At 35.3% G+C, this 24,046-nt stretch overlaps 1 non-coding gene across 1 annotated transcript; it reads right to left on the reverse strand.

Moving 5' to 3' along the window:
* Positions 1-23,426: 23,426 nt before the first annotated feature.
* Positions 23,427-23,518, reverse strand: Trnaf-aaa (transfer RNA phenylalanine (anticodon AAA)). The gene is made up of 2 exons: positions 23,482-23,518; positions 23,427-23,461 (listed from the first exon to the last, which is right to left on the reverse strand). It is a non-coding gene; the product is annotated as a tRNA-Phe (tRNA).
* Between the last annotated feature and the right edge of the window lie 528 nt (positions 23,519-24,046).

A 24,046-nucleotide genomic window follows, 5' to 3' on the forward strand; every position in this document is an offset into this window, starting at 1 on the left:
GAAGAAATTATTTAGTATAGTTTTACCTAAATAAATGATGCAAGGGAACGATGGACACACAGAGAGATCACCATGCAATATTGTTGTTTTAATGTCTGAATATGGTTTTAATCGGAAAAATGTCCGGTCTCATCACTATAATAACTGACTCAATGTCATGCAAAACATGATAGTTTAGGATACGAGCTATATTGACAATAATAGGATGTTAATAATTAAATAAATAAATGCCCCATAGGTTATTGTTTCAGTGTTTTTAGTACACTGTGATAACAAGGAAGGTCGTTCATAACGTATGCGTACAATAATGAAGTAGTAATGATCATTTATGAACTAACAAAAGTACAATAAGAAGTATACATAAACTAGCCGTTTTGCTAATATAACAATGTACTTAGTATCCTACATTTTATGTTTATGATGCAGATAAAGTTGAATTGTCGTTGAATACGTCATTAATTGGTGCTAATTTTACCTATTTGATACTGGAAAATCGATATTAGTTTCGTCGCACTATTGCCCTTTTTCTTTTAATAATACTTGTACATACATCTTTGAAGTTATATTTCTAAAGGTTATTCTTGTTTTTGCTTGATTGACAACGCCACTGGGATATATTTGCAGTACATAGATCTAGCCTAAACTCCAACTTTTCGGATACTGACCGATTTATAAATCAATACTCGTATACGTGTTATGCACATGTGGTTAAATAACTTTATGCGCCTTTGATTCACTTCAAAAGAACTATCGATAAATCATAAAATCAATCCAGCAGTGAAAAACCCCATCTGGAATTTTAGATTGTATATGGTACGCTCATTTGAAATGTCTTGATTGATGAAATAAATGAATAAATTAAATATGCTTAAATTCAATTTATCAGGCGGTGATTACTCTGATAAAACACTGACAATGTTCGCTTACGTGTTTATCACACGTTATCGATTCCTCAAGTACGCTTGATTGACATCACTATGACAGAACCCGAGGTGTGAACGAAGGCCACGTGCGAATATATACCGGGACATCTTGTTCAAAGCGCCACTAGAAAATTTAAAAACCAGACATGTCAGTTGTAAAATCAGAAAACACAGCTACAAGAAATGCGTCCAGAAATCGTTTGGTCCGCGAGACTCAACGCAAACTGAAAGAACCAGTAACCAAGTTCCTTAAGGCGTGCGTACAACTGTCGTTCATCGAAAAGCACCTTATAGACTTGAGTCGCGGTTTTGAAGCCGCCAAGAGAGACGGCAATCAGTGCTTCCTGTATAATATGCGAATCAACATGTGGACACTGGAGTGCGTACTCTCGATTCTCTCCGAATACGTGTTTATGCGAGTAGAAGACATCATCATGTTACGTCATGACGTCCGAATCCTGATGCGTCATAAGATCGTGGAGTCAGACGAGGAATACGAGGGCGAAGGAGATTGATTATCTGCCCTTCACAACACTGGACTTCGTTTAAAGAAGCCACAACTTTTCGAAGGTTTCGGAAATATTTACAAACAATTATATACAAGTGTGATCTTTGTCGCCCCGTCAAATGAGACGGCACACCACATTTACATGTTTGGATCGGGCGACGTCCGAATCCAAACATGGTGTAAGATGGAGTATGTGACTGGAACTGGTTTCAATTTTCTGCCTATAGACGTCATGGTTCGGAAATGAAATTTGATGAGACATGTGTTATGAACAAACGCAACAGTGTAAGTTTGTCTTGACGTCATATTGCTGATGTTGAGTCATATGAAGAAGGATGATAATGAAGAACTGCATTGTATGGAATGAAATAAAACAATTAAAGATTTAAATGTTCCACTTGTTTTTATCTTTAATGTGTGATGTTTAGCCGATGCACTACTCTATATTGTTTTGTTGTTTAACCTACATGTATTTTTAGACTAAACGACATACAGGGGACACAGGAAATATTATATCAATAATTCAACTGTACAAAGTGAGCTGTAGCTAATGTTAAGCAAAAGCGAACAACAACAATGCTTCAGAGCTTGGATTATGAATGATTAATATATCAGGCATTGATTTCTGGATTAAATGACGCGGATTTGCCTTTTGAGGGAATAATTGCAGCTGAACAGACAACTTGAGCGCTCACAACATTTGTTATGCTGAACTTACATACAGAAATAAAAAAATCTTTGCTCACAAACTAGATAAGGAGCGGACATGTGTGCATCATAAAAGAAATTCAAGATATGTACACGTTGCTTAAATATTTCAATACACGGTGTAATATTATATGATACAATAAACATAATACTTGGGGAGCTTTGAATATTAATATAATTTTATTTACAGAAGCTTAGAAAACCTGTAATAAAAAGCATAAGCGACCCGTTAACCCATCATGTTCTGTTAAACAAAGAAATTAGTAGACACATATTATTACACGTCTAATGACTTCTTGAAAATAAACGAAAGTACGCCATTATACTGCGCGCGACATCTTTGTGCCAACATTTCGGAAATAGACCTTAGTTTATACCATGCAGTTGTATCGTGATATGCAGTTGTATCGTGATAATTACAGCCTGAAGATCTGATTAACAGAGTAAAAAAAGTCGAAATGCAACATGTGACATATTTATATTCATTCGCACTTCGTCAACGTCGTAAGTCTAAAGCACATAATATGTTTACTTATTCTAACCGCATAAGAACACCAACTGCACCTTGTCTGGAATACAATTTGCGTCAGTGTGTCATCTCATCTCAGCATGAACAGTTCTGACGACAACAACTATGATTACAAAATAAGTTCTTAATATAGTGTGTCGTATTACTAGCGGTATTCCATGCTAATATAAAAGACATTTTAATGTACCTTTTTAAATATTATCTTTACGTTGATGACTTAGGATGACTAGATTATTAACATCCAAATATATAACATTTCACACAAAATGTGTGCATGGGCGGGCATGCTTAACGTTTTCGTTTATTTAATCAAACGTATAACATTTAAAAGTTAATTTTAATTACAAACTGGTTTATAATTTATAATTTTATAGCAAATACTAACGGAGTACAACGTGTTCATAAAATAACAATATGATTACTACATGACATAAATGGTAATTTCGCATTGCGCGGTAATCTATGTCGCCAAACTGGGTGTACATGGACGCTTTGTAATTGTGAGCTTGATCGCTTTGTCTCACACGCAGTGATTAAATCAAATAATTGATCTACATTCTGAAATTTTGACATCCACGCAAAACTTATCTGCTGACAGAGTTAAATGTCACGTGTCTGAGCCATGCAGTATATCATGCAGTGTGATTAATTATCAATTATAAATTGTTACATATGCGCTATAGATTGCAACTTGTATGAGCCCACCCAGCGGAAGAAAAAGAAGGTATTGCTATGTTGCATCAAGTAACACCACGTACCTCTGTCAGACCGAAGCTGTCAACTGACTTTTCGTTATCAACCAAATTTTTCGTTAAAGTTATTCTGGTTGAGCAACATCGAAAATGAGCTCACACAGCATAATAGCTTTTGCTTTAAATAGATTCAAACCTGTGTATGAGTTACCCCGATAAATGTCGTATTGAGAAAATATAGTATACACTTATTTCATGGATGCGCGGTGAACAGTCAAAACTGTTTCCCAAGGTATCAGGGATGACTTTGTTATCGGCCTCGGGCAACAGTTCCAAATGTCAGCCCTGATACCGAGGGACAACAGTTTTGACTGTTCACCAAGCATCCATGAAATAAGTGTTTTATTACCTGATCAAATTTTCACAATAGAAATAACAGCAAATTCAATTTTTATTTACACACAACACTGATCAATAAAATAAATAATTTTGATTGTTTAACTGTAAAATGATATCATTTTTTCGACGAAATGACGTCATTATTCCAGCGGGCAACAGTTAAAATTGTTGACCGGTCAACAGTTCGATATTCACCGGTAACAGTTTAAAACATTGCAAATTTCTTTTTCGACGAGTTAATAGCAAAAAAATAATTATCATTTATATAAGACATCATGTAATAACAAGGGTTATTCCCCAGTCGATCGTACGAATTTAAATTATATTTTTTATCGACACATATATTTATTTGTTTACAGGGACATTTTGTAAGAAATTTACATTGTATGTAATAACACGCATTTCTTTTATACCTAATGATAAAATAACACAATTATTCTTTTCACCGATGAAAAGAACAAATTTTTGGAATTCCTTTTTCTATTTTTAGATTATCATATCAAGATGTACTTCCGTTATATCCTTGTTTATATTTTTTCTGTGATCACGAGTGACACAAAATCGATATTCCACTGAATCCAGCACGTTTTCTGTTAGTTTTATGCTTTTTTACCGTTTATTTACATTGTAAGAGTTTAACTGAAGAATTTCCATGGAATAATGACGTAATTTCGTCAACAAAATGACGTCTTTCGTCAACAAAATGACGTCATATCAATGTATTTAGGCACGCCACGGGAGAAACTCCGAGAAAGGGTAACTTTTCAGCAAAAGGGAAACAGCTGTTAATTATTTTCTTGAAAAAGGGTCATAAAAGAAACAGACAATTTGTTCATGTCTGTGTAAGATCGTTTGTTATTTCACTTGTGATCATAGAAAAATAATATTTTCACTCGTGGCTGCACCACTCGTGAAAACATATTTTCTATGATCACTCGTGAAATAACAAACGATCTTACACTGACATGAACAAATATCCTCTATTTCATGACGTGAATGGGTATTTCACTGTAAATGCTGATATACAGTCATGGATAACCAGTGTCTTATACATGCAATTATATTCAAACTTTCTGATTTGCATTATTGTGTTATTATCTGAAAAAAACAACACAATGCTCAGCTTTTGAGTTCAAACTTTCGAATTAAGCAATGAAAACAAATCACAACTTTGCTTTTAAATGTATAGTTATCATTTTCAGTTATAAAATATTTCATTTTTAGTTATAAAATATATTTAGAACATTTGAAGTTATCATCGTTCAAAGGTTCGTCGAAATGTATCTAAGAGGAAGTGAATTAGTTTTTACTTAGTTATTATTTAAAGTTGGTATAACACGTGATATTGCAAGCGCAGGGTCTTGAGGTTCCCTTAGTATTGTAGTCAACAAACAAGACATATTATTTGAGATATTTCTTCTAGAATAATAAATCGTGTAAATATGTATTAAAAAAGCTAAATCGACTTGGAAATAAAGTAGTTTAAAAACATTTGGTTTAAATCATACCGGATTAACAAATGGTTTGCGATTTTCGTTTGTTAATATACTTGACAAAAATAATATATAATATATTTTATAAAAGAACACCGCATTATAAGAATATGTATAAAGGAAACGCAATGATAAAAGTCGTACACGAATTCGTAAAATATGTCATCGCACAAAATGTGCTTAATAAATATTATTATATTATGATTTTGTTTTATAAAATAATATTTCATAAAAGTCATACTGTAGTGATTAAATTCAATGTTCACCTTTTTCTTTATTATGAAAATTTTAATGTTTGTCAAAATTGATTTCTTTATATAATTTATTATTAACTTCGTTTTATGTATGTGTTTTCTCTGCACGTTCTCTATGATTTGTTAAATAATGAAATGGAAGAAATGATTTCACCGATAGACATTTTGTCAACTTAAGACATAAAGTAAAATACATTTTTATCCGATTAACTTTTAAAGAACGATGCTTCATTAAATTGGGATAAGTGATAACATATATTATTAAAGGGACCTTTTCACATATTTGGGCATGTATTGAAGTTTGTCATTTATTGCTTTATATTTATAACTGTTAACATTAGATCTAAAAAGCTCCAGAGAAAAAAAAACAATATTAGAATTAAAGAAAGAAAAAAGGAACCCTCAACTGGGTTCAAAACACTGGCCCCTGGAGTAACAGTCGAACGCTTAGACCACTCGGCCATCCGTGCTCATATAATGAGTGTTGTATTTTATACTTTATTTGAGCAATCCTCGCAGTAACACAAAATATAACGACAGCATCAGAACTCTCCAAATCATTTAATCGTTTCGCATTGCAACACTTTATACTTTTCAGGTTTTTAAATCGTCAAAAGATGCATGTAATGGATATTTTAGAGCATGGTCAATCTTCAGTATTACTGTTTCCTCACAAATATCATAACTACAACAAAAATTTGCGGATCTGAAACATTTCTTTTATTTTGTCAATTAACCAAAACGTGAAAAGGTCCATTAAAAGCAGTCTTACTAATCGAGTGTTATTGTGTTTTCGATCTATGTTAGTAAAGTTCCAGACAGTATAATAGGCTATGCTCAATTTCTTCGTGATTTACATGCACATAACCAGTGAACAACGGTAGTGATATAAATATGCACGATCGTTTCATGATTTTTCATAGTTTGATAAACATTATAATGATATCTTTTTGATTGCGATGAGATCGTATTGGTTACAATCCACTGGTGTATATAGATATAATTTATGCTAACCTTAAAAAGAAAAACAATGGATAAGATTTGTTTGATTTGGTGTCAATCCGACTGACCATCTAATTGTTTTTGCTGTTTTGGTTCTCAATGTTGAAATCGAGATTATTTTTTCTGTATTCGCTCACATTAGCTAATTATTTACTTATTAACTTAAACATACATTAAACTTTAGACCAAACAAAGTATTAAGGGGGAAAAGAGAGCTTTATTTCTACATACATGTACTAACTACAGCTCAAAGTACAAAATGCGCTCGCAAGTACATATAATATCAAAGCATAAAGCGCGCAATGATCGTACATAATATACAACAGTTAAGAATGCGCGCTCAAAAGAACATAAATCAAAAACTAGTATGCGTCAACAAATACCATGCGAAAGTTACATCTATAACATCCAATTGGTAGCGCTGAGTGATACATGTGAATTCAAGTAATGATCTATGACAAAGCAAAGGTACGCACATTGAATGATACTAAAAATACAATAATATATCAAGCTCGTTATGTTCCGCATAACACAAATCAACAATGAGATAAAAGCACTGTATTAACATACATTGTTTGACTATTGACCCTTTTCACGAAGTCACAACTAAACATATGTGCGTTAAAGGAATTAATTATATTAAATAACATGGCACATTCAAGATTAATACAGCAACACTCACATCTAACATTAAACAAAATCATGTAAAATTTCACAAAACCTTAAGTTGTGATCTTCCCGTGTAACAAGTGCAAACTTAACAGTTCGATGTTCAACACCCTGACTACGCCTTTCCCGTCTGCTTTTTATATTAAGAAAACGACTCCGTCCGTTGCCGCCACGTTCGAATGACGTCACTACCGCCGGTGATCCACGTTCATTGGCTAGTTGGGCCCGGTAATTGGCATGAACATATATATTGAGTTATTCAACGTTCAAATAATATGATAATAGGTGCTACCTAATTTACGGGCATAAGCTTAGATATTTGATTACTTTGTATTGTAATACATACATGGAAATTATTGTGTACAAAACATAACAAGACTTTCAATAAAAAAGTAATTCATCCAAACAATTTAATTATTTTTTGCTTGATGAAATAAGTGTTTTTTTTTATTTCAGCCAAGCTTTAAGATCTTATATCTTAAAATTGTGTGCTTTTTAGCCTCTGTAATTCAAAGCTGGTTCAGTGGCTTCGGCGTGGTGGATACGGTGTCCGCTTAGCGAATGTGGGGTCTTGGTATTGATCCCTTAAGTGGGAATGTTCTTAGATGACCCTTAATACGCCAAGTACTGGTTCTACCCAGGAAACAGGTTGTTTCATAAAATAAGTCGTGTTCTGAGAAAACTGGGCATAATTCATGTGCATAAAGTGTCGTCCCAGATTAGCTTGTGCAGTTCACACAGGCTAATCAGGGACGACACTTTCCGCCTCAATGGGATTTTTGCTACGAAGGGACTTCATTTAAACGAAAAATGTCATTAAGCGGAAAGTCGTCCAGATTAGCCTATGCGGACTGCACAGGCTAATCTGTGACGACACTTTACGCACATACATTATGCCCAGTTTTCTCAGAACACGACTCAAATGTATAAATTCAAATAAATCTTTCTTAATTCGTTGATTCTAACATAAACTGATGAAACATGAAAGAATGTGTTTTGTCAAATCATTTTTGATTATGAATGTATAATATGTTGAACTGAAGGACAGCGTACTAGTTTTGCAATGGAAGGACAGCGTACTAGTTTTGCAATGGAAGGACAGCGTACTAGTTTTGCAATGGAAATATGTCATAAATACAGGTATCTCAAAGGATTTTAATTTCCTTTGGCAAGGTAGCATCGCTTAGTTGAAATTATGTTGCCACTAAAAAACAAGGCATTGTATAGTAATTCATAAATAACAGCGTAACTGCATACAATAAGTTTGTAAGCAAACAAACGAAATGTTATATCTTCCATATTTTTTTATTTATTACATTTTAGTAACACATACAACAAACATAGATGTATCAGTAATCATATGAGCTTATTTAATTGTCAATGATTGTCTTTCTATGCTTATCCGCTAGCAGAAGCATGTCTAAGATGTAAATATATTTAGTAGTATATGGTAATGTTTGGCGGTTAAAACACGTTAATCACTTATTTGCATGCATAAGAATAGTAACACAATAAAATAATACTAAATCACTGTCCTTAACTGACAAGAATATTTACATACATGTACTAACAAAGTGATGTTATCTTTTGAAAAACCGTGAAATCAATGGCTTATGTATTGAAAGCAATTTAATACATGCATGAAAAATATGTATAATTCAGCACAGTATTCCGTTTGTTGAAAACAATATAGTTTACGTTAAATGGTATTACCTTTTAAAAAATACAAAATGCTAGTTTTGAACAAGCGTTTACAAATTTATCATGGTACAACAAGTAACAGCCAATTGAATGTAAGAAAGTGTAATTCTAAACAGTTGCAACAAGCTTGTTTAGTTTATGCATACAGATGATTTCCTGTTTATTGTGTAATTAATCAATTGTTTACCTCCCTTTAAATATTAGACCTCTAAAACAACGCCGGGGTTAATTATGTCAACAAATAAAGCTTTTTGTAGAAAAATGTTAAATAATTAATGAGGATAAAAATAACAATAAGATTAAGAATTGATCGAAGAAAATAAATTCGTGCCAACTCTTATTCGATTAATTGCTTCGGGATTTAGGCAAAACATTTAGATGGGTTATATTTAACTCGGTCAGCTGCTGGAGCGTGCGCGTCGCGACCGAGGCGAGAGTCGCCCGCAGAAGATTTTCTCACCTGTACATATTTCCTTATAGAGGGGAACTTCTGCGGGTGGCTCTGCTAATCCAGCAGAGTCCGTCACCCTCGAGCCGGACGTCTTCCACACTGCTGGGATTGCTGTCTTCTCCAAGATGCAGCGGACTTGTCACCCGCTGTTTATCGTCGAGAGTTCGCCGGCCCGGACCTGCCAGAGGTCCCGTCTGAAGAGGGCCGGGGACGGCGGGACAGCGAGACCACCCGTGTGGGGGACATACGGGACGGACCTGGGTCTGACACACTCCCTCTAGTGCTTCTGCGCAGGGGGGAACCCAAGAACATCGAGGGGGTGGCTTTAAAGAGGGACCCCGGGGCGGCGGTACCTAGTGCGCTCAACGCGCTGGGGAAACCGTCTCGGGGATGAAGACGACGGCCGGTGACAGCGAGAGGGGCCATAAAGGCAGAGCTGCTTGCTTGCACTCCTTTGGTGGAGCTGCGTACAGACAAGAATTTGTCTTTGAATTGTCAACTACCAGTGCACATTAAGGTCTCATTGGCCACCGTGCACTGGTATATTTGGATCTAAATTATATCTTTGGCGAATACCCGGGAAGCCGGGGTAAATTTGACCTACTTTGACTCAAAATTAATCTTTTTCCCCTGAAAGGTCACAGGGGCAGGTCGGACCATAAAGACTTCGTGAAGGGGCCGGTAGGACCTGAAAATAAACTCTGATTTAAAAAAAAAAAGAAAAAAAAAAGGGTTATATTTACCACAATTGTATTTGGAAAAAGTTATCGCGATTTGTGGTAAACCAGTCTGGGACTATGGCTTATTCCTTTAAGGCCTGGAAACAGAAACCAGGAAGCAAATCAATGAAGAGCCCAAAACTCGTATTTTGGCGGTGAAAACCCTATAACGCAAGAAGGTGGAGAAAAATATGCTTCAAAACAATGATTTTCCTGGCGTATTTCGTCTTGAGGTATGCATATATAGTTGATATAGCATTTGTCGGTGTGTCTATGTAGCTAAGTGGTTCATGATTTGCATCGCGAAAATATATGACGCGGGCAGAAATATTTTGAGTCTGATCAATATATGGGTATTGTATGTAAAAAAAACACGATACAATTAGCGGTCAACGCACGCCGCTACACAAAATATTTTTTATGTATTTCCAATATAATTTACTGATATGTGTCCGTGAAGTGTTTATGTGTCGTTAAGGTTCATGGGGGGGGATAAAATTCATTAAAAATTCGCTTTGGTTTTTCTTCATTCAATGTGGTACAATATGGTCAAACTATATATCATTTTAAAGCTAAAGACGGATAGAATAACATAAACACATTTTTTGACATTCAATATTTGTGTGCTTTATTCATATTTTGGTTTAAAACCAATACATTTTTACACTAATTTACAAAATCTCAATCTAAAGTTAGGAAGGATATGCACTACCTTAAGTTGAATAAATACAAAGCTATATACATATACAAGGTCAAGTTAGCAACATTTCACAGAAAATTATTGTCATAAAACAACAAATGAGTTTTTATTCAACTGCCTATTTTGGATAAATTTCCTAAACAAAGTTCTAAAAATAACTAAAACGTAACTACTTTTTAAAAATCCAGGTATGGTGGATAGTAAGAGTCACAATTCTTCTTCAAAGGCTTAACAATTTTGTTATTTACCTCTCAACCAAATTGCAAATTTAAACCATCTAAAATTGAAATAGATTGCAGACGACATATAAAATTGTAAAGAATTATAAAGAAATTGGCAAACCGATTGATTTTATATTTCGATTACTTCTACCCATTTTGAAAGCGTGGCCCTCGCTGTGCTCCGTAGAAAAACGTGCAAAACAAATCGGTCGAAACCACGTGCAGTAGTGAGAAAACCGGGTATGTGTATACACATACCTGAGAAAACACAAACATATTTTGACAGTTGGTTCGCAACTAGTAAAACAACTATTAACATTAATCAGCAAGAGATCGCACTCAATAACAGAAATGACCACGTAGAGATATCATCACTTACCCTATTTCAAATATTTTCCAGCTAAAAATTGTCCCCCACACGTCTTTTTTAGTTTATTTGTATTGTTTTTTCTGGAGCCGAAGTGCATCTCACAGAATATCCATCTAACTTCCGTTGTTTTCACTTTCGCTATTAAAAACTTTGTTTAAAAGAATTATTTCTCCTTTTAGATTGTTAAAGCGATGTGTTATTATATATTATCAATAGAATAGTATACCGTGATGAATTTAACGGAGTTACGTATCGATCTTTCTGTCAGTCTGTAAGCGTACTATTTTATGCGCAATAATATAAGTATGGTGATTCGACAACAATTGTAAACATTGGTGAAATGCTTCTTACATAGTTATTCTTTTGAGTGTTTATGAGGTCTGATCGTGCAGTTTGCAAACATCAACGGAAAGATTACAATCAAATGCATTTGTCATCGTCAACCGTTTGGAATGTCAATTAGGCGATGAGTTAGTTTTTAGCATGTTTCTTTCTATGTTATGAATTTACAAATGGCTGCCCCCATGGTGATGAAATGACATGTGTTCGAGTTTTGATATTTCTAGATATGTAAACTTGTTTTACTATTTAAGCGTAACTTGCCCTCGTCAATGTCGATATTATTCACTAGTTATATAATTTTCCGCCGAAATACGTGGAATAAACATGATTCAGATTTTTGAAAATAATGTATATTTTAGTGTTAAAATCGCTTTGTATTTTGATTGATTTTGTGGATGGTATGATACGTTGATGTACAAAATTGGTAGCAGTTTGAAGCAAAACATCCTTTAAAGCATATATGTATACATTTTCAATGTGGCACTCTTCCTTTAGTCAAATTTGAGTTCAATGCTTGGGGTCCCACATTTTTCAAAATGAAGCCTCTACATGAACCTTAAAGCTATATTACAATGTATTAAAATTGACACTCCTCAAGAATGTTCAAACATACGTTGGCAAACCTTAATCGTTGTATATTTAACTGATTTAAGAAAAGTAACCACAATAGTGATGGGGTAATAAAAATGTTCCAACTTAGAAATAATACGCTTAAAACAGTTAAAGGGACCTTTTCACAGATTTTGGCATGTTTTGAAGTTTGTCATTAAATGTTTTATATTGATAAATGTAAACATTGGATCTAAAAAGCTCCAGTAAAAAATAAAAAATAAAATAAAAAAAGGAAAACAAAGCAGCCTGCAGCAGGGCTCGAACCAGTGACCCCCGGAGTCCTGGAGTAAATACCAATAAGACCGCTCGACCATCCTGCCAAGTATGTATGGAAGGTGTATTTTATACTTTATATAAGCAATCTTCGTAGTTTCACAAAATTAAACGACAACAACAGAACTCTCCAAATTATTTCGTTTCGCGTTGCAACGCTTTATAATTTTCAGGTTTTTTAAATCGTCAAAAGATGCATATAATGACTATATTAGACCATTAGAAATGTTCAGTTTTAGTGTTTCCTCACAAATATCATAACTAAAACGAAAATTTGCGAATCTGAAACAACTCTTTTCAATTTTTTCAATTTACCAAACCGTGAAAAGATCCTTTTAATATAACTTTAGAGTGTTAAATATACCAGCGTCCCAAACGTGGAGAGATTTGTACATCATAACTATCATGAACGGATACAAAACTTGGTTTAAGTGAAGCGGAAAATAGGAACCAATCAATCTTTGCATATATTTTATAACACTCTATTCCATGATCGCCGTGATTTAGAACAAATATATATGTCAATCGGTAACATATTCTTTAAAGGGGCCTTTTCCACGGCCGTTGATCACGCGCGCCACCTCTTTTTTGAGATGCATTAATAAATGAGCCAATGCAACTTCCGAGGTGGCGCTAAGGCCCGGATGTTTTGAAATTTCATGGATAATTTTACAGGGTGAGTAGGTTTTATATATTTTTTTAACATGTTTTGCATTCTTTTTAAAATCGGGCAAATAAATGCATCTCAAACAAAGGTGGCGCGCGTGATTAACGGCCGTGTTTTCACGTATTGGTAAATTTACAAAATTGAAAAAAGTTGTTTCAGATTCGCTAATTTTCATTTTACCGGTAGTTATGATATTTGTGAGGAAACAGTAATACTGAACATTTACAATGCTCTAAAATAGCCATTATATGCATCTTTTGACGAATTAACAACCTGAAAATTATAAAGCGTTGCAACGCGAAACGCTTGAATAATTTGGAGAGTTCTGTTGTTTTCGTTATATTTTGTGAAACTACGGGGATTGATTAATAAAGTATAAAATACATCTTTCCTTGTATGGGGAAGGATGGCCGAGTGGTCTACGTTGTAGACATTTTACTCCAGGACTCCAGGGGACAGTGGTTCGAGCCCTGCTGAAGGTTACTTTAAAAAAAAAATTATTCTTGATATTTTACTGGAGCTTTTTAGATGTGTACATTTATCAATATAAAGCATTTAATAACAAACTTTAAAACATGCCAAAATCTGTGAAAAGGCCCCTTTAAATTGTAAATCAGATTGCGTTATTGTGTACACAATTATACAACTTTTATGACATGTCCAGATAAAAGCAGAAACGTTTTTATTTACAAGCTTGCGATATAATATCATACACAAGTTGTCGTTTATATAATAATTTATAAAACAATTACAAGGACTTTGAATGGGTGCTTGCGGCATACTTGCCAACTTTAACATGTTAAAATATGTTTTAAAAACAAAATAACCTTCAAGTTTGCGAAAATGTGCGCATGCGTCAGGAACGCTAACAGCCGTTTCGGTTCCTGCTCAGACTTTTTCTGAAAAACATCGATTTGACTCGAGCCGTACATTTTTCCACTTGGTTTGTGAATAAGTGCAATTTTAATATGACTCCCATCCATGGTTTGAGATCCCTGTAGGTAGATCGGCGGTATCAGGTAAGATACTTACCCCAACCACCTCCCGCCAAACGACCTTGGCATTGTTAACATATGATTGCGACGCTAGGAAATCGCATGAATCATGCTGACAGGTATTATCTTACTCCTGATACTCACTAGCATTGTTTCCATCACATGAATCGGAAAATGCACACACAAACCACAGAAATTCAAACACCCCAGAGCGTGTGGCGTAGCAAACAGTATAAGGCCTTCAAATACACTGACATGCAGTGTAATTGCTGCTGGTCTCCAAATGCGACACAGACGCTATCTTCAACCCACCATACCTATACACAACAAGTCACTTGAATACTTGGTGATACTCTTGCTGTCCATTTCGTGTGATGTGGAGAGCAATCCAGATCCTGACTCCCCAAGTGGAACCTGTGGTTCTGAGGTACTTGATGAGGACCCTTCTGTTGATTGTGACAGCTGCCGGATGTGGTTTCATCTTCAGTGTCAATGTTTGGATTCGGTATGGTACAATCAAATGATAGCCCAAGAGCACTCCTTTGCCTGGACATGCTCCATCTGTAACAACGTTAATCTATCAAATGTTTCCAGTATAGTTTCGGCCTCAACCCAAAATAGCTTCTATTCTCTTGTAGCATATGATCAATCCAATATCATAGCTTTACCACCAAGAAACCCACAAAGTCATAATTACATATCCAAATTGAACATTTTCTGTATCAACTGCCAATCCATAGTGACCAAAAGTTGGAGTTCCAAAACTTGATCCACACACGCCACCCAGACATCATCACCGCAACAGAATCCTGGCTGACTGAGGGCCACTACAACAGTGAAATCTACCCCGAGTCGCTAGGCTACAAAGTCTTCCGCAGGGACAGGGCCAAAGGTAAGGGCAGTGGAGTCTTCATACTGGTTAAAACACACTTCTCACATCTGCACTGGCTTAAATTAAAACTGATTGTGAGATCCTATGGATCAAAATACCTATTAAAGGAAGTCAGCCTTTCAATGTCGCAGCCTACTACAGACCACATGAGTCTGACATGGAGAGCCTTATTGAGCTTGAGAAATCTATTGCACTGGCAAGTAAGGTTAAAGGACCAAAACTTACCCTAGGAGACTTCAATTTCCCAAAACTCCTTTGGGATATAGAGCACACACCATCAGCTAAACCAGGATACAGCACTTCCTCTGTATATTACAAATTGCTCGAGGTCATAGAAGACTTTAGCCTCACCTAGATGGTGAGCGAAAGTACTCGGCAAGGAAACATCCTGGATCTCTTCCTTACTACAAACAAAACCCTTGTTGAGAGAGTTTAGATTTTACCAGGAATCTCAGATCATGATATTGTCTCGGCAATTGTCAAAGCAAGGCCTACAATCCTCAAACAGATCTCCAGAACCTGCCGTCTCTATAAAAAGGCAAATTGGCCTGCATTTAGGGCATACATACAGGATGCTACCTAAAAAAACCTTCTGCAAGCGGACACACTCACCGCCGAGGAACTCTGGAGTCGCTAGTCCATGACAGAGGATGGAATTTCCAGTTTTGTCCCGACCAAGAAAATTGGGTCCAAAAGTCTCTCCCATGGGTCACGAAAGAAATCAAAAAGCTAACCCACAAGAGAGCAGGCTCTATGCCAAATATACAAAATACAAAACCCCCCAAAATCACAGTCCAACCTGGCAAAAAGTTAAACATCTTAAATTACTCATTAGAAATAAAATAAAAAAAAGCCTACAACTCCTACTTTGAAGGTATCCTAGACATTGCAGCGAACAACACTGAGGAAGGCAAATTTTCTCCAAAGAAGCTGTAAACTTTCCTAAAAAAACTCAAAACAAGACTCACAGACTATCTCTCCCCTAAAAGACCAACTGACTGGAACCCTTAAATCAGATAACAAAGAAAATGCAATTTTTTTAATAGACAGTTTCAGTCTTATTTTCAGGTACCACCCCCTATCTCTGAAGCAGTCCTGCTTGCAGAAGCTACGCAGATGGATACCTCAGCGGTTCCTCGGCTATCCCCGTATGGAGGACGTCTCAGTCAGTAAAGTGTGCATCCTCAAACTCCTAGGCAACATTAAGGTACACAAAGCGGCAGGCCCAGACCAGATTAGACCAGTCGTATTGAAGGAGCTTCGACATGAGTTATCTGACTTCATTACAATTCATTTTCAGAAATCCCTGTCAACTGGTGAGATCCCACGTGAATGGGCCAAGGCAAATGTATGCCCTGTCTATAAGAAAGGAGACACCAGTGACCCGGCAAACTATCGTCCTATCTCTTTGACCTTTATCCTTTGTAAAACCCTATCACATGTAGTTGCTTCTCACCTTTCCGAGGACTTCAACATCCACAACATTCTGTATGAAGTCCAGCATGGCTTTCGAGACCGACGCTCCTGTGAGAAACAACTGATTGAGTTAACGGACCAGCTTGTCAACAACCAATAGCAGGCCGCCAAACTGATCTAATCCTTCTCGACTTCAGTTAGGCCTTTGAACCATCTGAAACTCCTCTATCTCCTCCAAGAATATGGCGTTTCCTCTCAGGTTCTAGTCTGGACCCGTTCCGTCCTCTTTGGATGGATGGATGGATGGATGGATAGCGTATTTACAAAACACGTTAACTTCCTATTACCACCATGTCAATGTCTAATATACATAAGGTCGAAAAACACACGTTTTGTACACCGATTCTTTGCGACCACTTCGGATATCACGTGGGTATCGGTTGTTATGCATATTTCTACGATCAAATACCTTCGTTAAAAAGGACGGCTAAATATTTGCAACCGACTACTCTGAACTCATGCCATGTGTTACGCGTCATACAACACATATGACAATTTACCTGGTAACCGTTATGTATACCTCGGTCATCGACATGTCACAATATGTATAAGTGCCTAGTCGATGGGTTCTGAACGAAATATAACGTAAAACTAGATAATATTGCTACACCTTTTTTGTTTTTCCAAACCTCAATTAGACAATTATTTCTTTCAAAAATCGTCCAACCAAAGTGTGTGTTACAATTGCAAGAAAGAATGGATGGTTGCAAAAAGATGTTTATTTTGCATGTGAACTGGAACCTTTCTGTGATCTCAGTATAACGACTTATATCAGCGATGAACAATCAACACGCATAGGAATAAATGCAGTTTACCATTAGTAAGTCAACTGAGATTTAAAAAAAAAAGATAATCGATTAAGATATTGCATTTTTTATGGATCTTTGTTTATTTTACCATAAATAAATTAACTGATTGAAACACCCCGAGGAGATGCCACATATTCGTTGAAATAGGCCTTTAAGCTGTGATTGCCTCAACCACTTTACCTGTTCTCTAATATCGTTTAACAGAGAACAGGTACTATTGTCAAAACCAGAGATAAACGTAATGTTCTTTTAATCTAATTTTACATAATCTGCTGCTAAAAGGTTGATCACCGCCTGTTCATTGGCGATCTCACGTCACATGAGACTTCAATAACTTTTGTGTGTTTGCGAGGGAATTTTCTAAATTAAATAAATTAATTAGGGATTCAACAGGTTAACCGGAAACATTCGCAGTTGAGATTCTGTACTGTTTCTTATTTTACTTCCTATGGCGTAACAAGTCGTGCGATTTTCTGTAAAGGCCCAGTCTCACTATGATGCCGGTGGAGCCCCGGCAGTGAGACTTGGGCTTAACTTTGTCATCTTTGAGAATAAGATATATAAGAATTATACAATAATATAAAAATCAAGTATTCTGTTTTCTGATTTGTTTTTTTACTAGTATGTTAACTTTATTATTTCTTACATCGTAAGAATAAGTATCGATATGATGAATACTAGTACATTGTGGCAAAATATATCGATGTGTTGAAAAATTCCTGAAGCATATAATGTATAGGAATCATTTCGCCATACAAATGAGAATGTAATGTAATGGAAACATTTAGATCTTGGCCACAAGATAAATCTGGTCCACTTATGTGCTATATTTTCATAAAAATGTGGCAACTATTACGTACAGATGACAATCATTCCGTCACCCGCATTAAGTATTTGTATTTGATGAAGGAAACTCACCATACTTTCATTGATACCTATACCAAGCGACATTAGTTTTGATTGTGAAACAAAACACATTTCAGAGTTTTCTCCCTTTATCTGCTTTACATTTCCATTGGTAAAAACCAGTGTAATCCACGACATTGATGGCGGAATTTTATCATATAACTTGCATAGTAAATTCAAAATTGGAACGACTTGAAGTGACTTTAAAGTATTTACTTTAACAGCCAACTTGAAGGTTATTTTGTTTTTAAAACCTATTAAACATGTTTGCTGATCACTAGTCTACAATTTCTAATCAATGCGACCGGTACTGGCTACATTGTGATTTGAAGATTAAGTTTACCTATTGTATTCACTGCTACTTCAAAATCTGTAACTTCACTACCCACACTGACTTCATCTGAAAACACGTGACGTCAACTGTGAACCAATGTACTCCTGTCTCATTTGGTAATTTCCAGAGGATAGGTTTCCTGAGGTAAATTTAGAGGAAAATGATTCACATTAATTATGTCGAGTTGATTGATTTCCTGTCGTATATAAGGTTAAAGCTAGACGTATTAACAAATCAAACGCTCTAGTTTTGTGTTCATAGGCGATATTAAGTTACAGTTTGTGTGCATATGTGAACCAAGTACGATAGATGACCTCCTATATTAGAACTTAGTCCTGCATCGGTTTATCTTATATAATAACAAAATAAACTGAAATTTGAATAAGTGTCGACATTGAAAGAAAGTATTTGAATATTTGAGCCGTGTTCTGAGAAAACTGGGCATAATTCATGTGCGTAAAGTGTCGTCCCAGATAAGCCTGTGCAGTCTGCACAGGCTTATCAGGAACGACACTTTCCGCTTTTATGATATTTTTCGTTTAAAGAAAATCTGTTCTTAGCAAAAATCCAGTTAGGGCGGAAAGAGTTGTCACTTATTAGCCTGTTCGGCTTGCACAGGCTAATCTGTAACGACACTTTAAGCACTTGCATTAAACCCCCTTTTCCCAGAGCGCGACTCGTTGATTGTGTAACACGGTTACGTCTGTTGTATTTTAAGAAGCTGACTATCGTACGAACTTTAATGCAGATGGCTAATAAGGACACACAACGCAATTTATGAAATGACATTGGGAGTAATATCACGCAATTTTGTCTCAGTATGTTTAACATGTGATTGTTTTATTACGTCGTATGTGTCCCAAGTGATATCAGACAGTATTCCACTATCGTATTGATATGTTTTCTGTTCATGTAAATGTCGTTTTTAATCAAAACGCTTCGTTTTTTTTTCTGACAAATAAAACAAAAATGCCGTACATAAAACACAAGTTTTTTGTTATTATTCTGTCAGGTAAATATGTTAAGATGACCATATTGAGAATGGATATTGAACAATTTCAGTCTATATTTTATCAAAAGCGCATGTTAGTGAATATCAATAAATATATATTTATCTTAAAAATTGTAATAAAACCGTCATCAATTTGTCCATGTACCCTCTCGCCCGTCATAACATGGCTGATAATTATTTTATGAACATATAGAATAATACGTCAATGTTGTTTACTTGCAATTCGTTACATAACAAATTTAATTATACGTTAGCATGATTCTTAATGATGAAGCAATTGATAACACTGCGTTTATTATTTTTCTTAAAAATCGTGATGACAACGCATGCCCCTAGCATATTATAATAAAAAATATTTTTCTTGTTTACCAGATGTATTTGAAAACAATTGGCCTCCGGCGGTCGAAGGTCCTTAACAATTATTGGCCGTTTAAAAGTTTATAGAACTGGAATCTGAAGTTTGGGATCATCCGAATCATCAAAAAGTATTATGTAATAAAACGACCAGTGGGCTAAACAGAATGTTTCAAAATTAAAAAGCAATGACCTTATGTTAAGACCATACATTAATTTAGGTTTGTGTAAATTTAGAATTATTTACAACAGCTAAAGCATACAAAATGCAAGTAAATTATCGTCATAATTTTGCCTCCCTTTGAAGAAGAGGGGTATATTGTTTTACTGGATGTCTGTCGGTAGACAAGTTCGTTTCCGATCAATATCACGTCAACGAATCGACCAAATGGCTTGATAATTCACATGTGCATTGGCCTCGGGCAGTAGATGGCCCAATTAAGATTGGGGTCACTAGGTCAAATGTCAAGGTCACTTACTAAATAAGTGTAAAAATTGTTTCCAATCAATTACTCTACATTGAATTGACCGATTGACTTGATACTTTTCACGTACAATAGCCTTGGACAGTAGATGACCCCGATTGAAATTTGGGGTTAGGTAAAAGGGCAAGGCCACTGTCACAATAAGTGTGAAAATCGTTTCGTATCAATTCATCAACGAATTGACCGATTGACTTGATACTTCCTGTGTGCATCGGCTTGGACAGAAGATGACCCGTATTGAAATCGGAGTCACTAGATCAAAGGTCATTGTCACTGTCACAATAAGTGGGAAAAATCGTTTCCGATCAATAACTCGTCAACGAATTAACCGATTGGCTTCATACTTCCCATGTACATTGACCTTGGCCAGAAGATGATCCCTATTGAAATTGGGATCACTAGGTCAAAGGATAAGGTCACTTTTACAATTTGTGTGAAAATCGTTTTTTATCAACACGTCAACGAATTGACCGATTGGCTGGATACTTCCCATGAGCATCGTCATTTGTCAGTAGATTACCCTTATTGAAAATGGGGTCATTGGTTCAAAGCCCTGTTGTTGTTGTGTTTGTTTGTTGTTGTTGTTTTTTTGTGTTTTTTTTTTTTGGGGGGGGGGGGGCATCTGTCTCGGACCGGGGAACTCTTGTTTTACCTAGCTTACTCTATCAATCAAGTGCAAATGATGAATTAAACTTTGTTGATATCAAACTATTATTCAAATAAGCTGACAATGAGTTTAATTGAACACTTACCAGGTAAACTGTAGCTTAGTAATTAATACTCGAGGCCCTTGGTTTGGGACTATTTTCGACCACTTTATCATACAATGAACATATGTGGATATGTACATATATACAAATATTTCACACCACCTCAGGGGTGTGACAATTTTAGACGCCAGAGGAATAATTTCAAATCACTGCTACCTGTTTATATAACAAGTTTTATGCCTACGGGTCTTCTTCCATATGAGCACAAAATGTTTTAAGATATATTGCTAATAAAGTCGATGTAAACAAGTAACCCACAGGACACAGCCAAGTTTGACGTCAGGGGTAAGATTTGATCATACCTGGTTAAAAAGCACTCTAAGATTACATAACAAATACCAAACCTCGGAACATATCCGTTTCAGTGAAGTGTTTTAAGTATTCACAATATAAATGTAGGAAAATATAGGGGACATCATTTGAACAAGCCTTGTCAAGGACCGCTATACGATGCTACATAACAAATACTAAAAAGAAGTTTTATTTTTATTTTGGCACTGATACACAAATCATGGTAAGATACAAACAAATAGATACATACTAACAAATACTGACGAATGACTAGCTAAGTTATACATGGCATAATATAACAAATATAAGTTCAAATAAACAAGATAAGTATTGATGCAAAGCATCAAAGGGCGTCGGGAATTTCAGTGAAAAAGGCACTCAATGAAGTTACATGGAACGATTTTTTCTACTGTAAATATTAATATATTGGCCGATTATTTTAAACAAAATAGAAAAAGATACTGGTATAACCATTATCTATAATTTTTTGTTATAACCCCCAAATAACCATTATTTATGATGTTGTGTTATAACCCCCAAATAACCATTATCTATGATTTTGTGTTGTAACCCCCAAATATTTTATAGTTCATTTAATTTACATTGGTTTCCTTTTTTACTGGCATCCGTGTGCAGTTTTCGTTAATGGAACAGAACTGTGTAGGTTTTAAAAAAATCTGCTTCATCTTGTAAGCGTAATTTCATATTTTTCTCAACTTCAAGGGGAGATGATTCTGAACTTATTCTTACGTTGCTCATTTACGATAGGGGTTGAGTACTCATTGATATGAAAACACTGTAAAAGTTTGAAAACAAATTTGACTGAAAACTGTTAATTGCATAAAGCAGCTGCATTTCACAATACTTTGAAATGTAGTAAAAGATCATAATAGATTTATTGCTTTGATATTCATCATTTTAATAGGGTTCGAGTAATACTGATATAAAAACATTTAACAAGTTTGAAAAGATTCAGACGAAAGTTGTGAAATCTTTTAAACAAGTGGAAATTGTTTATTTTGTCAAATTTAATATAACAAAAATTCTGGACTTATTGTCCCGATGTTTCTCATTTTAAATGAGGTTTAATGCTCATTGATATAAAGACACTGTAAGTTTGGAAAGAATCTGATGAAAAATGTTGACATAATCACCTAACCAAGCAGTTTTTCACTTTTATTTTTAAATTGAAAAGAGACATAATTCTGGACTTATGGTCCGATATTGCTCATATAGAGTTTGGGTTGGGTCCTCATTGATAAAAAAACATGTGCAAGTTTGGGAACAGTCGGATGACAATTGTGGCCTTCGAACAACGATTTCAAAATTTCTAAAATTCTAAGGAAGATAACTATGGACGTAATGGTCGGATAATGCTAAAGGGCCCATACCACCTGGATAGTAATACGTGTCGCGCTTCGCGATCTATATGTGTACCTTAAAAAAAACTCCGAGGAGTGCTTTACTCTAGGGAAACGGGTTGCTGGGACACAGCTTCTCCTTGATAAGCGGCTGCTTCCTTTATCGCAACTCATTGTTACAATCAATAATACGTGTCGCGCTTCGCGCTCTATATATGGTAGGAATAGTACTTAAGGCCTATGATAGACAACCATAAAAATACATGGATAATAGATGTGTTGTTTGCATTTATTTGTTAATATAAAAACACGTGTATTTTTTATATAAGATATTTAAGTGATGTAAGAAATTTTAACTAACGTTGTCACCACGTGGCATCCATTAATTTTATTAAAAATTTCCAATTGTAGTGAAATGGATTTTAAAATGTCTAAAATTAAATAAAGCTTTATTATATTTATTAACCTGACTTAAAAAAAGTTGTCAGCCGCCGAACTGTTCCGTTCGTGCCGGAACCCGGGATTGAACCGGGGCCTTTAGATGATTGTTGCGTAAACAATTTTTTTAGTCTAACGCTCTCCCAACTGAGCTATTCCGGCTGACATCATTTATTTACTGCTCTTTGGTGAAGTTGTGTATAGGATCTTTATTATATGTCTATTAATTAACTAATACATTGTACGTTTTCGTACCACTACGCCTTCCAATAAACTTGCTTGCGCGATAGGTCGTCAAATAACGTATTACATTGATTCTCCACTAAATAAGCAAATTAGAAAAACCACAAAATAAATATATTTTGATAATGTTTTGTTTTTATACAAAACCAGAAAGTTTCGCGTATTTGCCCAGTCCCTGTGATCTTTCCCTTGTGATCAGTTGTGGATCAGTTATTAATTAAAACAATTAGCTTTGCATTATTGGCAATAAATGTTGTAATAAATGTAATAGGCACAAATAAATGCAGTACTTATTTATACTAATTTACACAAAAAGATCACCACTATGCAAGATATTCTTAAAAACAAAAATATATACATTGATCCGTAAAATAACTTCTCCTCCCATGAGCGAAAAAAAAATGCATTACATACTAGTCGCCGCTCTCCAGAGCGACGCCAATAAAT

This window comes from Dreissena polymorpha, chromosome 5, assembly GCF_020536995.1.
Source record: "Dreissena polymorpha isolate Duluth1 chromosome 5, UMN_Dpol_1.0, whole genome shotgun sequence".
Lineage (NCBI taxonomy): Eukaryota > Metazoa > Mollusca > Bivalvia > Myida > Dreissenidae > Dreissena > Dreissena polymorpha.